Here is a 16,405-nt window from a genome sequence, read left to right as displayed (position 1 = left end):
TTAGGCCTCCAGATAACTGACTCATGTCAGGCCCTCCACAAGAGGTGGTAGAGTAGAGTCTTCTCTAAACTCCCCCAGGGAAAGGGAGACTCCCTTTCCTGGTCTGCTAAGTAATGGGTGTTTTTCCTTGGCACTGATGCTACCACTAGACCACGGTCCGCTTGGCAAGGGGCGTCTTTCCAGACATTGGCATTACCGCTAGACCAAGGAGGCCTCTAGTAGCCCTGTCCGGGTGTGACAGAGGGCTCACACTCTTATCTTCTGGTCACTTCTCACCATGTCCCTTCAGCTCTTATCTCTGTATGGCCTGGCTTTTCCTAGGTTATAATTGTAGAGCAAGGATTATTATAATATTGGAATAAAGAGTAATTGCTACAAACTAATGATCAATGATATTCATATATAATCATATCTATGATCTATATGTAGTGTAACTATTCTTATTTTATATTTTTTCTTTATTATACTGGAACAGCTCGTGCCCTCGGTCTCTTGCCTCAGCACCTGGGTGGCTTGCCGCCCACAATGATGCTTGCAAATACTATCTTATAACCCATTATTTTAATCTGAAAACAACAGTATTCTCATTAACAAACAAGCAAAAAGAAAACTAATAAAAACTCCATGCTTTAACTTCATCTACCTGATTTTTAGCTTTTTGTTGTTTCTGTTTACATCTTATTGTACTATGTCTTGAAAAGTTGCTGAAGTTATTACTTTTTTATTGGTTTATCATTTATTCTTTCTACTGAGAATGAGAGTAGTTTGCACACCACAGTTACCGTGCCATAGTATTCTGTGGTTTTCTGTGTACTATTACAAGTGAGTTTTGTATCTTCAGGCAATTATTTATTACTCATTAATATCCTTTTCATTCTAATTAAAGTACTCCCTTTAGCACTTCTAGTAGAATAGGTCTGGCATTAATAAAATGCCTCAGTTTTTGTTTGTCTGGGAAAGCCTTTATTTCTCTTTCATGTTTGAAGGATATTTTTGCCAGATATGCTATCCTAGGGTATAAGGTTTTTTTGCCCTCCAGCACTTTAACTATGTCATGACACTAACTCCTGACCTGTCAGGTTTCCACTAAAAAGTCTGCTGCCAACTACAATGAAGCACCATTGTATGTTATTTCTATTCTCTTGCTACTTTTAGGATCCATTCTTTATCACTGACCTTTGGGAGTTTCATTATCAAATGCCTTGAGATAGTCTTCTTTGGGTTAAATCTGCTTGGTGTTCTATAACCTTCTTGTACTTAAACATTGATATCTCTCTTTAGGTTTGGGAATTTCTCCATTATTTTCCCTTTGAATAAACTTTCTGCCCCTATCTCTTTCTCCACTTCCTCTTTAAGGCCAATATCTCTTAGATTTGCCCTTTGAGGCTATTTTCTGGATCCTGTAGGCATGCTTCATTGTTTTTTATTCTTTTTTCTTTTGTCTTCTCTGACTGTGTATTTTCAAATATCCTGTCTTCAAGATCACTAACTCTCCTACTTGACAACTTCTGCTATTAAACGACTTGGATGCATTCTTCAGTATGTCAATTGCATTTTCAGCTCTAGAATTTCTGCTTGACTCTCCTTATTTCCATATCTTTGTTAAATGTATCTGACAGAATTCAAATTCCTTCACTGTGTTATCTTGAATTTCTTTGAGTGGCCTCAACACAGCTATTTTGAATTCCCTGTCTGAAAGGTCTCATATCTCTGTTTCTCCAGGATTGGTCTCTGCTTCCTTATTTCGTTCATTTGGTGAGGTCATGTCTTCCTGAATAGTGTAAATGTATATTTTATTTGCTATCTGGGCATTGAAGAGTTAGGTATTTATTGTAGTCTTTACTGTCTGGGTTTATTGTAGCTGTCCTTCTTGGGAAGGCTTTCCAGATATTTGAAAGTACTCAGGTGTGACCTAAGCTATATCTGCTTTAGAGGGAACCCCAAGCCTAGTAATGCTGTGGTTCTTGCAGACTCACATAGGTACAACCTTGATAATCTTGGACAAGATCTGGAAGAATTCTCTGAAATACCAGGCAGAGATTCTTATTCTCTTCCCTTACTTTCTCCCAAACACACAGAATCTCTCTCTCTGTTCTACGACACGTAAATCTGGGGGTAAAGTGACATAACTATCCCTGTGGCCACCACCACTATGACTGTGCAGGGTCTGACCTGAAGCCAGCACAGCATTAGATCTCGCCCAAGGCCTGCTGTAGTAACTCCCTGTCTACAGCCTACGTTCGCTCAAGACCCTTGGACTCTACAGTCAGCAGGAGGCAAAGCAAGCCAGGCCTATGTCCTTCCCTTCAGGGTGGTGAGGTCCCCCAGGCCCCAGGTGGGTCCTGAAGTGCCATACAAGAGTCAGGGAGTAGAGTCAAAAACACAGCAAGTCTAGCAGGTGTTCTATTGTACTGTGGGTGAGCTGGAACTCAAAGCACAAGACTCAGTCCTTCCCTCCCCTTTCCAAAGTCAGAGGCACCTTACCCCATAGCCACTGCCACCCCAGGCCATGAGGAGTACCACCAGACTATCATCAATCTTCCCTTACAGCCCAAGTTCTCTTAAGTTAGCTTGTCATGAATGCTTTCTGGGTTGTGACTCACCCTTAATGGAAGTGGTCTCCTCTCTGGCCCAGAGCAGGTCCAGAAATGTCATCCAAGAGTCCAGTTCTGGAATCAGGGACTCCAAGAGCCCACTTAGTGTTCTACCCACTTGTGGCAATGCTGGTATCTAAGGTACAAAACAAAGTCTGTCCTCTTTACTTTTCCAACTACTTTTCTCAGACAGAAAGAGTTTTGCGTCATAGCCACCACAGCTGGTAATGTGCTGACTCTTACCTAAAGCCAGCAAATCTCAGAGGCTCACCCGACGCCCTTGATGTAGTACCTGGGTATCACTGCTGATTATGCAGGGCCCAAGGGCTCTTCAGTTAACAAGTGGTGAATGCTGCCAGAAATGGGTCCTTTCCTTCAAGGCAGTGAGCTCCCTTCTGGCCCAGGGTGTGTTTACAAATGTCATCTGGGAGCTAGGACGTGGAGTGGGGCTCACAACTCTGACTGGTGCCCTATTCTGCTGTGGCTGAGCTGATATCCTCGATGCAAGATAAAGTCCTCCCCACCCGTCCCTCTCCTCAAGCAGAAGGAAAGGGTCTCTTTTGGAACTGGGAGCTACGCAGCCTGGGGTTAGGTGAGGGGTGATGCCAGCACTCCGTTGGTTGCCCCAGCTGGTGTCTCAGTATGTCACATGCCCCCCAACCACAGTCCACTGTTTCTGGGCCTAGTTTAGCACTAGAACTCTCCTAAGAGTTGCAGTCCTCATGGCCTAGACTACCTTTCAAGTTTATATGGAGACACAGAGTGCTGCAGACCTCAGTGGCAAGGTTTGAAGGCACTCAAGTTTGGACCACTGGGATCAGCAATTCCCCTCTGGCTAGGGCTGCTTTAAATGTTCCCTCCGTGGGCGGGCATCAGCTGAGTCTGGTCTGCTTTTCCTTTCTGCCCTAACGGGACAGTACTGAGTTCAATGTTTCACAATTATTGTGTTTTCTCTCCCCCAGTTCCCAGAGAAACTCTCTGCACTATGCCACCCCTGCTGGGAGTGGGGAAGCAGTGGCAGTGACTTAGGATTGTTGTTTCCATCTCTTCAGTACCTCTTTCAGCAATATGAAGTTAAAACCAGGTACTATGTGTGCTCACTTGATTTTTGGCTCTCATGAAGGTGTTTTTTTCCTGTGTAGATAGTTAACTTGGTGTCCTTGTTTGGGGGGTGGGGGGTGGGTAGTGGAGCTTTCTATTCCATCATCTTGCTCTGCCTCCTCATCTCCTAGCTTGTTTTCATCTTTATCCTTTGTAACATCTGAAACTGCCTTTGCAAAGATTATGACAGTGAAGGAAATCAAGCATGGCTGACTCCATCTTGCTTCTAGTTTCTCAGGCTGGCTGTACTCACCTTTCCTGGGTGTAGGCCAAGATAATCATGGGATAAATTTAGTTAATAGTTTAATTTTGAAGCAGGGATGATAATAGTACCTGCTAAAATGAAACCCTACTTATTCAGGTACCAACACCACCTTTGTAAAACTAATGAAAGGCCACAAAATTAGGATTATAGGAGAGACCTAAATTCTGCTACAATGTAGCTGTAGTTAAATGATAACCAGACATTGTCCTCTCGCTTGCCTTTCTATAATCCCTTGCTGTCAGCCGTCATGTGGCCAGAGGTCACAAGGTTTGTGACTTCCCCTATTGCTCCTTTAGATGACTCAACCAGTCCTGTGGCCCCCACAGAGTGGCCAACTCAGCACACACATTCTCCATATCCCTATGATTTCATCACGTGTCAGCAAAACTCACTCTCTAGGCCCCTGTCCACCTCATCTTCAAGCCTTCGAGGAGACTGATTAGAGTAATCCCACCAGTCCATCCACTTGGCTAGTTCTGCATTGATAAACCTCTCTACTGCAACACCACAGTCTCAGTGAATTGGCTTTGACTGTGCAGTGAACAAGAAGAACCCAATGGGCGATTAAAACATCCTTTATAAATCAACCACTAAATGACTTTCCCTGAGTTCTATGAGCCGCTCCAGCAATTTAATCAAAACTAAAGAAAAGGTAATGGGAATCCTAACTTGTGACTGGTGTCAAAAGGGATAAGCTATTAAAAAAAAAAAGGTGGGGCGATGGGGCAGTCTTTGGGAGTAGGCACCCAACCTGTGGGTTCTGACACTATCTCCAAGTACATAGTGTCAGAATTGAATTGGGGGATATCCAGCTGGTATGCACTGCTTGTTGGTGGGGAAAAACTCCCTGACATTTAGTCACGGAAGTCTTCCATGTTGATTGGTGTGCTGTGAGAGAAGAGGGAAACACAGTTTGAGCGTTTTTCAAAAACACACACATACAAGATATTATTAAATTACAGAGGGAAGCTACAAAATAATAGAGCACATCCATTTGGCAGGGTGCAGTGGCTCATGCCTGTAATCAGTACTTTGAGAGGCCAAGATGGGAGGATCGCTTAAGGAGCAGAGTTTAAGACTAGTCTGGGCAACATAGGGGGACCTCGTGTCTACCCCCAAAAAAAATTAAAAATTAGCCAGGTGTGGTGGCACACTTGTAGTCCCAGCTACTTGGGAGGCTGAGGTGGGAGGACTGCTTGAGCCCAGGAGGTCAAGGCTGCAGTGAGCCCCATGTTTGCACCACTGTACTCCAGCCTGGGCAACAGAGTGAAACTCTGTTCCAAATAAGCAAATAAACGAAAACCATGTGTATATATTATCTAATTTCTTTTCTTTTCTTTTTTGAGATGGAGTCTTGCTCTGTCACCCAGGATGGAGTGCAATGATGCGATCTCGGCTCACTGCAACCTCCGCCTCCTGGGTCCAAGCGATTCTCCTGCCTCAGTCTAGTGAGTAGCTGGGATTACAGGCGAGCACTACCATTCTATAACAAGATTACCTGACTATACGCATCCAAAACAGTATAAAATCTAAATTAAAAATGCTTTCAATGCAGCCAATATCTGAATCAGAGATGCTCATGCCAACTGCTTAAAGCAGATCTAGGGTAAACATGTCTTATTGGTCATCTACTATAAAAAAACACCAAATCAATCCTTCAAAGTTATAATTTCTCAAAAACTTGTTACAAAAAATTTTTGTATTTTTTAGTAGAGACGGGGTTTCACCATGTTGACCAGGCTGGTCTCAATCTCCTGACCTTAGGTGATCCGTCTGCCTCGGCCTCTCAAAGTGCTGGGATTACAGGGGTGAGCCACCATGCCTGGCCTTGTATTATATAATTTCTAAAATAACAAAAGGTTAAGAAAAAAGGCAATAATAAAAAATATAAAGGGATGAAATGACCCAATTGCCAAATGCTCCAACTGGAAGACAGAGATGTCCCACTGGATTTTTAAAAATCCAAATCTATGCACAGATTAACCAAAAGAAAGCTGACATAGCTATGTCAAAATAGAAAGAAGTCACAAATAGGAAAAGACACTGGAAACATGACAACTAAATATAACATCAGCTCTGGATTAGTTCCTAGAATAGAAAAAGAACATTTACAGAAAATCTAGTGATATGTAGATAAAGTTTACAGTTTAATGAGTAGTACTATTAATTAAATTATATTTTGTAATTTTATTCAACTTATTCAAATTTATGCAATATTTAGTGAATTAGTGAAACCACAATATTAGTGTTCTGGTTTTGATCACTGTAGTATGATTTTGCATAATGATAATGTCAGAAGTAGAGTGACAAGGCCAGGCACAGTGGCTCATGCCTGTAATCCCATCACTTTGGGAGGCTGAGGCGGGCAGATCACTTGACAACAGGAGTTTGAGACCAGCCTGGCCAACATGGTGAATCCCCATCTCTACTAATACAAAAATTAGCCGGGCATGGTGGAATGCACCTGTAATCCCAGCTACGCAGGAGGCTGAGGCAGGAGAATGACTTGAACCCAGAGGGCAGAGGTTGCAGTGAGCCGAGATTGTGCCACTGCACTGTAGCCTGGGCGACATAGTGAGACCCTGTCTCAAAAAAATTAAAAAACCAAAATATTTTGATGGTGGCTATGTGGGTGCTTAATTTTTATTCATTCATTAAGCTGTCCATGCATGTTTTATATACTTTTCATGTATTACTTGCTATGTTTTCTAAAAGTTAATTGATCTATACTATCTACACTAATTGATCTAAGTTTTCTAAAAGTTAATTTCTCTATATTATTTATTTATATTTTCATTTATTTATTTTTTCTGCTTTTCAAAACTTGTTACTCAGCAGCAAAATCCTCAAAACTATGAAGATAGGAAATTGGTATGCCTCAATAGACAATAAAATAATACACAGCTTTAAGGATTCCAGTAAAACTACTCTTCTTGTACTCAAGCAGCCTCCAAAACTTATAAAACCGAGCATATCAAAAGTCATTCTCCAAGTAATATTTATACATAATCAAACCATCCTAACACAGAACTGCAAATTCATAACAAGAATAGATTACCTGACTATATGCATCCAAAACAGTATAAAATCTAAATTAAAAATGCTTTCAATGCAGCCAATATCTGAATCAGAGATGCTCATGCCAACTGCCTAAAGCAGATCTAGGGTAAACATGTCTTATTGGTCATCTACTATAAAAAAACACCAAATCAATCCTTCAAAGTTATAATTTCTTTAAGTTGTCAGCTTAGAAATAAAACGAACACCTAGCAATTAAATTATAACCAATAACAAGTATGGGATTTATGGTAAAAACTGTTAATAACTGGTTTTTCAAGATATAAAAATAGCATGCCCTCAGCCTGGCATGGTGGCTCACACCTGTAATCCCAGCACTTTGGGAGGCTGAGGTGGGTAGATCACCTGAGGTCAGGAGTTCGAGACCAGCCTGGCCAATGTGGCAAAACCCCATCTCTACTAAAAATACAAAAATTAGCCAGGCATGATGGCACGTGCCTGTAATCCCAGCTACTCGGGAGGCTGAAGAACGAGAATCGCATGAACCTGGGAAGCAGAGGTTGCAGTGAGGCAAGATTGTGCCACTGCACTCCAGCCTGAGCAACAGACAGAGACTCCATCTCAAAAAATAATAATAATAATAATATCATGTCCTCAAATAAGTTTAAACTGATAAAAACAGATTAAAGCTTTTCTGATATTAATGAATAGTGTAGTTGTCTATTGCTACCTATATTAGTCTGTTTTCACGCTGCTGATGAAAACATACCCAAGACTTGGCAATTTACAAAAGAAAGAGGTTTAACAGACTCACAGTTCCACGTGGATTGAGAGGCCTCACAATCATCATGGAAGGTAAAAGGAACATTTCACGTGGCAGTGGCAGGAGAGAATGAAAGCCAAGCGAAAGGGTTCTATAAAACCATCAGAACTCACCTGGACTTATTCACTACCAGGAGAACAGTATGGGGGAACTGGCCCCATGATTCAAGTATCTCCCACTGGGTCCCGTCCACCACATGAGGGAATTATGGGAGCTACAGTTCAAGACGAGATTTGAGTGGGAACACAGCCAAACCATATCATTCTGCCCCTGGTTCCTCCCAAATCTCATGTCCTAACATGTCAAAACCAATCATGCCTTCCCAACAATTCCCCAAAGTCTTAACTCATTTCAGCATTAACTCAAAAGTCCACAGCCCTAAGTCTCATCCAAGAAAAGGCAAGTCTCTTCCACCTATGAGCCTGTAAAATCAAAAGCAAGTTAGTTCCTAGATACAATGGGGTTACAGGCATTGAGTAAATACAGCCAATCCAAATGGGAGAAATTGGCCAAAATGAAGGGGTATAGGCCTCATGCAAGTCCAAAATCCAGTGGGGCAGTCAAACCTTAAAGCTCCAAAATTATCTCCTTTGACTCCATGTCTCACATCCAGTTCACAATGATGCAAGAGGTGGGTTGCTACGTCTTGGGCAGCTCTGCCCATGTGGCTTTGCAGGGTACAGTCTCCCTCCCAGCTGCTTTCACACGTCAGTGTTGAGTGTCTGAGGCTTTTCCAGGCACACGGTGCAAGCTGTCAGTGGATCTACCATTCTGGGGTCTGGGGGATGGTGGCCCTCTTCTCACAGCTCCACTAGGCAGTGCCCCAGTAGGGATTTTGTGTGGGGGATCCAATCCCACATTTCCCTTATGCACTGCCCTATCATAAGTTCTCCATGAAGGCCCCATCCCTGCAGCAAACTTCTGTCTGGATATCCAGGTGTTTCCATATATCCTCTAAAATCTAGGCAAAGATCCCCAAACCCCAATTCTTGACTTTGGTGCACTCACAGGCTCAACATCACATGGAAGCTTCCAAGGCTTTGGGCCTGCACACTCTGAAGCCATGGCCTGAGCTCTACATTGGCCCCTTTCAACCAAGGCTGGCGTGCCTGGGACACAGGGTACCAAGTCCCTAGGCTGCACATAGCACGAGGACCCTGAGCTTGGTCCATGAAACCATTTTTTCCTCCTAGGCCTCTGGGCCTATGATGGGAGGGGCTGCCGTGAAGACCTCCGACATACCCTGGGGACATTTTCCCCATTGTCTTGAGGATGAACATTTGGCTCCTTGTTACTTAGGCAAATTCTGCAGCCGGCTTGAATTTCTCCTCAGAAAATGGGTTTTTCTTTTCAATTACAGGGTCAGGCAGCAAATTTTCTGAACTTTTATGCTCTGCTTCCCTTATAAAACTGAATATGTTTCAGGCACACGTGTGTCTATTATGGCACTGTTCACAATAGTAAAGATTTGGAACCAACGCAAATGTCCATCAATGATAGACTGGATTAAGAAAATGTGGCACATTTACACCATGGAATACTGTGCAGCCATAAAAAAGCATGAGATCATGTCCTTTGCAGGGACATGCATTAAGCTGTAAATCATTATTTTGAGCAAATTATCACAAGGACAGAAAACCAAATACAGCAAGTTCTCACTCATAGGTGGGAATTGAACAACGAGATCACTTGGACACAGGACGAGGAACATCACACACCAGGGCCTGTTGCAGGGTGGGGAGCTGGGGGAGGGACAGCATTAGGAGAAATACCTAACGTAAATGATGAGTTGATGGATGCAGCAAACCAACATGGCAAGTGTATACCTATGTATCAAACCCACACTTTGTGTACATGTACCCTAGAACTTAAAGTATTAAAAAAAAAAAAAAAAGAAACTGAATGTGTTTAACAGCAGCCCTGTCACCTCTTGAAAGCTTTGTTGCTTAAAAATTTCTCCCACTGGCTGGGTGCAGTGGCTCATGCCTGTAATCCCTGCACTTTGGGAGGCCGAGGTGGGTGGATCACCTGAGGTCAGAAGTTCCAGACCAGCCTGGCCAACATGATGAAACCCCGTCTCTACTAAAAATACAAAAAATTAGTTGGGCGTGGTAGTGCGTGCCTGTAATCCCAGCTACTCAGGAAGCTGAGGCAGGAGAATCACTTGAACCCAGAGGCAGAGGCTGCAGTGAGCCGAGATCGTGTCACTGCACCCCAGCCTGGACAATAAGAGCAAAACTCCGTCTCAAAAAAAAAAAAAAAAAAAAAAAAAAAATCTTCCATCAGATATCCTAAATCATCTCTCTCAAGTTCAAAGTTCCACAAATCTCTAGGGCAGGAGCAAAATGCTGCCAGTCCCTTTGCTTTTGCTACAGTTCTCAACAAGTTCCTCATTTCTATCTGAGACCACCTCAGCCGGGACTTTATTGACCATATCACTATCAGCATTTTGGCAAAGCCATTCAATAAGTCTCCAGGAAGTTCGAAACTTTCCCACATTTTCCTGTCTTCTTCTGAGCCCTCCAAACTATTCCAGCCTCCGCTTGTTACCCAGTTTCAAAGTCACTTCCACATTTTCGGGTATCTTTTCAGCAGCACCCCACTCTACTGTATTAGTCCATTTACTGTGTTAGTTTGCTTACTGTGTTAGTCCATTTTCACGCTGCTAATAAAGACACACTTGAGACTGGGCAATTTACAAAAGAAAGAGGTTTAATGGGTTCACAGTTCCACATGGCTTGGGAGGCCTCACAATCATCGTGAAAGGTGAAAGGCACATCTCACATGGCGGCAGCAAAAGAGAATGAAAGCCAAGCAAAAGGGGTTTCCCCTTACAAAACCATCACATCTCGCGGACTTATTCACTACCATGAGAACAGTATGAGAGAAACCGCCCCTGTGATTCAATTATCTCCCACTGGATCCCTCCCACAACATGAAGGAATTATGGGAGCTACAATTCAACATGAGATTTGCGTGGGGACACAGCCAAACCATATCACTACTTAACACATTAAACCCAAACTCAACAGCTTAAAACAATACACATTTGTAATCTCACAGTTGCTAAAAATCAGAAATTGAGTGTTGCTTAGCTAAGTCCTCCAGCCCAGGGTCTCTCACAAGCCTGGAATCAAAGTGTCAGCCAGGGGTACAGTCATCTCAACATTCAACAGGGAGAGGATCTGCTTCCAAACTCTCTCGGTGGTCGTTGGCAGGATTAATATCCCTGAGGGGGCTGGGCACAGTGGCTCACATCTGTAATCTCAGCACTTTGAGAGGCCAAGGTGGGCGGACCACGAGGTCAGGAGATCAAGACCATCCTGGCTAACATGGTGAAACCCCGTCGCTACTAAAAATATAAAAAATTAGCTGGGCGTGGTGGCACATGCCTATAGTCCCAGCTACTTGGGAGGCTGAGGCAGGAGAATTGCTTGAACCCAGGAGGCGGAGGTTGCAGTGAGCCAAGATCGCACCACTACTTTCCAGCCTGGGCGACACAGTGAGACTCCATCTCAAATAAATAAATAAATAAATGCCTGAGGGTTTTTAAACTGAGAACCTCAGTTCCTTTCTGGCTGGAGGTCCCCTTCAGTTCCTTGACAGGTGGGCCTTTTCACAGGTCAGTTCACAACATGACAGCTGACTTCCTCAAGGTGAGTGAGCAACAGAGTGCCAGCAAAAAGGGAAGTCATAGATTTTGTAATCTAATCTGAGAAGTGACATCACACCATTTTTGCCATATTCTAGTAGAAGTGAGCCTCTAGGTCTAGTTCACCCTCAAGAGGAAGGAACTACACAAGAGTGAATACGAAGGTCATTTTAGAAGGCTCCCTATCACAGGTGGTATAATAGAAAAAGCAACTGGAATAAAAATCAGAAAAAAATAGGTTCTAGTAACTATGTGACTAAACTGAGAAGGCAGCCTAAATGACCCCTACGGTCTCTTGGCAGTCTTTTGAAAAAGATTACCAGAGATTAGAGATACTTCATCAAAATGCCTCATTTCACAAAAGAAAGCTGAGTTCCAGGAAGAGTTAACACAAACAGGTAGTAAGCCACACTTATTTTGCTCTCATGCCCAGTGCTCTTTCCACTATAGTAAACTGTTTTCGTAATTAATGCTCTAAAACAGTTCTATCTTCTCTTTATGATAGTCTCAAAATCGAATAAATTCAATAGAGAGAATAATAATACAATGCTAACAAGAGCAGCTGCAATTGATTAATCTTGTGCATTATCTCTTTTTCTCTCATCAACCCTAAAGCCATCTCTAGATGGTACGTGAAGTTGCAAGTGAAAGTGAGTCATCTGCCCATCCCCAGTCGCAGGTAGCTGGACGTACTAGTAATAAGATTCGCTGGAAATAAATTATAAAAGCAACAAATAAGCAATAGACAAATACATTCACCTTGAACACACAGTCACCCTAAATACGGTAAACAAGATTAAATGTAACCTAAATACAGTATCTAAAAACTGCAACCAGAAAAGGCAAGGTTTGTTAGTAATGAAATCCTAGAAAATTGTCCCAGAAGTCAACAATGGCAATGTAGTGCAAGCAATATCCAGGGAAAAAGTTACTGTCAGAAGCTAATGACTAAAACTGGACTCACAAATACACCCTTACTAACATGAAAGCATCACCTAAGGTTGATGGCACAAATTAAATATTTGTGCCATATAAATTCCCTATTTGCTCCCTTATGAAGTCTAAAGCCATGGAGGGAGGGGACTCCCCTATCTGAGAATCCCTTCTACTGGCACATGCCCTTTATTACCCATAATAATCTGTAGTGACTCCAAGTTGATTCAAGGAGTGCCATGAAAAACACTGCATATGAATACAATTGCTTTGTGTGGGACTTATAAAGCAGGAAGGTATTTACATTAGTCATTTTGTGTGTGTGTGTGTGTGTGTGTGTGTGTGTGTGTAATGAAATGCAGTATGTACTGGATCCAGAATTTCTATATAAGAAAAGCTTACTTTCACGCCTGTAATCCCAGCACTTTGGGAGGCCCAGGCGGGTGGATCATGAGGTCAAGAGATCGAGACCACCCTGGCCAACACGGTGAAACCCCGTCTCTACTAAATATACAAAAAATTAGCCGGGCGAGGTGGTGGGCGCCTGTAGTCCCAGCTACTCGGAAGGCTGAGGCAGGAGAATGGCATGAACCCAGGAGGCAGAGCTTGCAGTGAGCCGAGATCGCGCCACTGCACTCCAGCCTGGGCGACAGAGCCAGACTCCATCTCAAAAAAAAAAAAAAAGAAAAAGAAAAAGAAAAGCTTACTTAACTGCAATGAATTGATAGTGGAAGGTGAGGCCCATCTTAAATCTGCGTAACAATCAAGTAAGACTAAAAAAACCAATTATACATATCAAAGAAAGGATCACACTGACGAAATTACCCTCACACCCTTCATTAGTATTAGCATATATCTAAATGTGCACTAAATTCACTTCTATAAATTACTTAAAAACAAGAAAGGGGATGGTGCAGTGGCTAATGCCTGTAATCCTGGCACTTTGGGAGGTTGAGGCAAGAGGACCTGAGGCCAGGGGTTGGATAGTAGCCCGCGCAACAAAGGTAGACTCTGTCTCAACAAAAACAAAAAACAAAATAGCTAGGTGTGATGTTGAGCACCTGCAGTCCTATCTACTTGGGAGGTTGCAACGGGGAAGATAGCTTGAATCCAGGTCAAGCTGACAGTGAGCTATGATTGCACCACTGTACTCCAGCCTGAGTGACAGAGCAAGATCCTGTTTCTAAAAGCAACAACAAGAACAACAACAAAAACCTAGAAAGTGTTAGCTAAAAATGTTAACATGGATGGTGGGCTGAACGGTATTAAAGTAAAATTTTGGGCAATACTGAGCAAAAGGCAAGGGGCCAAGAGTAAAAGATGATGAACTGGGGGGCCCAAAGGGATATTTAAGGAAGAAAGGACCTCCATCCTGGGAAGAGGTGTCACAGTTGAGCTTCATGGCCCAAGTCAATGGCTATTACTTCCTATATCATGAGTACACTCAATCACTAGATAAAAATGTCAGAAAAGCCATCCCAAGATGGAACAGCTCAAAGACAATATGCACCTCAAAATATTACAATAAGTATATTATATATTTTTATATATTTTTACTCAAAATATCCAGAACTGTCTAGATATTCATCCTTTTCTTTCCTAGCCTTTTAAATAATATCAAAGAAAGATTGTCTCTTCTTTCTTTTCTCACTTCTTACCTCTCTTCTGTTCTTCAGATTTACAGGGTGAGGAGAAAGTGGGAGAAGTAAAAACAATTCAGACAAGAATCAAACTGGCCTCCAATTAGTCTTAAGGTAAAACTGGTAAACCAAATAAAGTATGTTTAGAGATCTGAAATTCAACACCAAAACACTATAACACATGCTGCTTTACAATACTGGCCAGGTGCGGTGGCTCATGCCTGTAATCCCAGCATTTAGGGAGGCTGAGGAAGGAGGATCACTTGAGCTCAGGAGTTTAAGACCAGCCTGGGCAACATGGCAAAACCCCATCACCACAAAAAAATTTAAAAATTAGCCGGGGTATGGTGGTGTGTGCCTGTAACCCCAGCTACTTGGGAAGCTGAGGTGAGAGGATCACTTCAGCCCAGGAGGCAGAGGCAGCTGTGAATCAAGATTGCCTCACTGCACTCCAGCCTGGGTGACAGAGGTACAACCTGTCTCAAAAAAAAACAAAACAACAACAACAACGACAACAAAATATACACACACACACACACACACACACACACACACACACACAGATAGATACATAGATAGATAGATATAGTATTATGGATCTATATTTCTCTAATATAGCCCATCTCAGTTACTGATTTCACATCCAACCAATTGACAAAAGATTGAACAAACATTTTTCAATAGAGCAGGGGTTAGTACGCTATGGCCCACAACCCAAATCCAGCCAGTGGACTGTGTTAAAAAAAAAACAAAACAAAAACTAATTGGGAAACCATTAGGTTGAGATAGCTCTAGCACTTTGGGTTCCTATGTAAATAAACCAAAACCCAACTCAATGTAAACAGTAAAACTAAACTTGAGTTTAATCAATCAGAAACCATTGACCAACTTCCAACTACAGACATTCCACTGTTACCAATCAAATATTTTCTTGGTCTGTTTCCATAAACACCTTATAAAAGTTTTCCCCTCACACCCTCTTGGTGGAGTCTTGAACAACTTGTGGTCTGGTGATACCCAATTTATGAAATTGCTGAATGCTCACATAAACTCTAAAATTTTCATGCGCCTAAAGTTATCTTTTAACAACTGTTTTTGTATAACCCATGAGCCAAGAATGGTTTTTACATTTTTAAACGGTTGGGAACACAGAAAAGAGGAAAAAAAACAGAAAAGAATATGTAACAGAGACTGTACAGCCTGTACAACCTAAAATACAGGTAGTCCGAGCTTCACACATTACTTGGTTAACTGAAACTCTACAAAGCGAGGGCTGCCTACACTTATTGTCTGGTCTCTTACAGAAATAAAGGGTATCCAAATGCCAGTAAACACATGAATATGTGTTCAATACCATCAGTCATTAGGGAAATTATGGGAAAACCCCAATGTTATGTCACTATATTCCTACTAGAATGGCTAAAATGAAAAAGACAATGTGAAATGTTGCAAGCATTTAGAAGAACCAGAATTCTCAAGCTGCCACTGAAGTATAAATTGACACAATATGAAAAACTTTTCAGTAGTGTATACCACAAACACACATCTGTCTATCCTGTAACACAGTAATCTTACTAGTAGGCATATACGCAATAAAAATGTATACATGGCCAGGCGCGGTGGCTCACACCTGTAATCCCAGCACTCTGGGAGGCTGAGGCAGGTGGATCAGCCGAGGTCAGGAGTGCGAGACCAGCCTGACCAACAAGGTGAAACCCCGTCTTTACTAAAAATACAAAACTTAGCCAGGCGTGGTGGTAGGCACTTGTAGTCCCAGCTACTCGGGAGGCTGAGACAGGAGAATTGCTTGATCCCGGGAGGCAGAGGTTGCAGTAAGCCGAGATCGCGCCACTGCACTCCAGCCTTGGCAGCGGAGCGAGAAGAAAAAAAAGTATACATAATTTCATCAAAATATTTCTAAAAATCTTTATAGCAGCCCTATTGGTAATAGCCAAAAACTAGAAATACTATACATACAGCATGAGAATAACAAACTGCTACATAACTTGAATAAATCTCACAAATAAAATATTGAGCAAAAATCAGAAACTAAGGACTAAATACCATATTACTCCATTTATATAAAGTAAATAATAGGTGAAATTCATTGATAATGTTAGAAGTCCAGATAGTGATTACCTTTGGAACCATGAAGTGGGGCTTCTGGGATGCAATAATGCTCTTTCCTGATCTAGATACTGGATACATGGGTATTTACACTTTGTGAAAATTCACTGAGCTGTACACTTATGATTCATGCACTTTTCTATATGTCTTTATACTTTAAATATTAACGCAATAAAAATATCTCTATAAACTCTATGCCTTTGAAGGAAAATTGTATACATCTCCCATTCATTTTGCTGATTGCCGTCATTA

General features: G+C 42.1%; 1 protein-coding gene across 6 annotated transcripts in view; it reads right to left on the bottom strand.

Annotated features, from left to right (window-relative positions):
• The window catches only part of MIPOL1 (mirror-image polydactyly 1), a 372,872-nt gene that overhangs the window by 355,359 nt on the left and 1,108 nt on the right, over positions 1–16,405 (bottom strand). The gene's annotated exons all lie outside the window — the stretch shown is intronic.

This window comes from Hylobates moloch, unplaced genomic scaffold (assembly GCF_009828535.3).
Source record: "Hylobates moloch isolate HMO894 unplaced genomic scaffold, HMol_V3 SCAFFOLD_16, whole genome shotgun sequence".
NCBI lineage: Eukaryota > Metazoa > Chordata > Mammalia > Primates > Hylobatidae > Hylobates > Hylobates moloch.
This window is presented reverse-complemented; position numbering and strand designations above follow the sequence as displayed.